The sequence below is a fragment of the Schistocerca americana genome, chromosome 4, assembly GCF_021461395.2.
Source record: "Schistocerca americana isolate TAMUIC-IGC-003095 chromosome 4, iqSchAmer2.1, whole genome shotgun sequence".
Classification (NCBI taxonomy): Eukaryota; Metazoa; Arthropoda; class Insecta; order Orthoptera; family Acrididae; genus Schistocerca; species Schistocerca americana.
This window is the reverse complement of record NC_060122.1, coordinates 203,435,596-203,437,463: the sequence shown is the minus strand read 5'-3', so window position 1 is coordinate 203,437,463 and position 1,868 is coordinate 203,435,596. Positions and strand designations below refer to the sequence as shown.

Here is a 1,868-nt window from a genome sequence, read left to right as displayed (position 1 = left end):
AGGTAACCGCTGAGATGCACCGTGGATCCATGGAACTGAATGCTGGCAAAGGGGAGTAACATTCTGTAATCCTCGTGGTGATTTGTTTCATTCTCTGCCTGCCCTCATTATTTTCTGGTTTGTACCCGACCCTCAGATTTTTACTCGGTCGGCACTCTGGTCATAAATATAGGCAGAAGTATTGCACTAAGACACTACTTGTCGTTTGGAAATTTCTCCCACTGTTATATTTCCTTTCCTGTCTGGTTTGTACCCGATCATTATGTTCTAAATAATCAGCTCTTTCTCGTAAATACAGCCAGAAGAATTATTGTACTAAGGCACATGTTGCCATTAAACAAAGGAGGGACTTTGTGGTTACATTTAGCTATTAACCGGTTCAATTCTCTGATTATAATTACATTTCTCAGTTATTAGTTATAATGTGACAACTTGTTGTGCTAAGCTGTTCGTTTCTGTGTTTGGAAGACTGGGTCATTATTGGTGTATTTTAGCCGAATCTCGTGGTTCCGCCCACTGAGCTCTCTTGTAATAACTGTTCACAAGTAATATTTTAAGACGTTCCTTCAGAGCGGTCTTAATAATTGACAGTCAGCTTAACTTTGAAAATATTAACAGCCAACTGTCACCAGGACTCCAGTCAACTGTCAGAAGGGAGGGTTTGAGATCCAGTCGCATCTGGGTTGCCGATTGAAAACCTTTCGAGATACAGCTGGCCGGCCGAAGTGGCCGTGCGGTTAAAGGCGCTGCAGTCTGGAACCGCAAGACCGCTACGGTCGCAGGTTCGAATCCTGCCTCGAGCATGGATGTTTGTGATGTCCTTAGGTTAGTTAGGTTTAACTAGTTCTAAGTTCTAGGGGACTAATGACCTCAGCAGTTGAGTCCCATAGTGCTCAGAGCCATTTGAACCATTTGAGATACAGCTTTCAAATTAAAAGTTACGTCATCTGTTTTGAGTAATTGAATTACAGTTGTCCTCAATGGTGCTTATTAGTTTTCATGTGTTGCAGAAGGGCATCTAATAAGACAGACTGTGTCCAGCGCGGTCGTAAACACCGCTGTTTCACCCGATAACGGGCGGGCTGCAGATCCGACCGTCTTGTAATCATTGTATTATTTTGCAATACAGCACTTCATATCCCTTTTGCAAAGATTAAAAGCTTATTCAGCTTAAGGTTTAAGGTCAAAAGAGTTTTGCAGATTTGTTCATTTTGTTAAAGAAAATTTTATGATAAAATGCTTCGATTATCTGTAAAACACAGTTTATATATTGTCAAATAAACAGGTTGTGAGAAAAGAGTCATATTGGCGGGTCATTCCACGTTTTCCTTAACTCCAGTAATTACCACGTATCAGCGACGAATGAAAATTAGTACCAAGGCCGGTTTTCGAACTCTGGTCTCCTGCTCGATAGACAAGGGACGTAGTTGTTAGTGCACATGCCTAGTGGGTAGAAGACCCAGGTTCGAATCCCGGCCTTGGATTAATATTCATTCGTGGCTTTAGTCGGCATTCCAAAGGCCTCGCCGCAGTGGTAACACCGGTTCCCGTCAGACCACCGAAGTTAAGCGCTGTCGGGCTGGGCTAGCACTTGGATGGGTGACCATCCGGTCTGCCGAGCGCTGTTGGCAAGCTGCGTGCACTCAATCCTTGTCAGGCAAGATGAGGAGCTATTTCATTGAGAAGTAGCGGCTGCGGTCTCGGAAACTGACTTACGGCCGGGAGTGCGGTGTGCTGACCACATGACCCTCCACATCCGTATTCAGTGACGCCTGTGGGCTGACGATGACACGGTGGCCAGTCGGTACGTTTGGCCTTCATGGCCTGCGCGGTAGGAGTTTTTTTAGTCGGCGTGTGTACGTCATAGA

The 1,868-nt window shown here is 45.0% G+C and overlaps 1 pseudogene; it reads left to right on the top strand.

Moving 5' to 3' along the window:
* Positions 1 to 1,513: 1,513 nt before the first annotated feature.
* Positions 1,514 to 1,631, top strand: LOC124614650 (annotated as a pseudogene).
* The last annotated feature ends 237 nt before the right edge of the window (positions 1,632 to 1,868 follow it).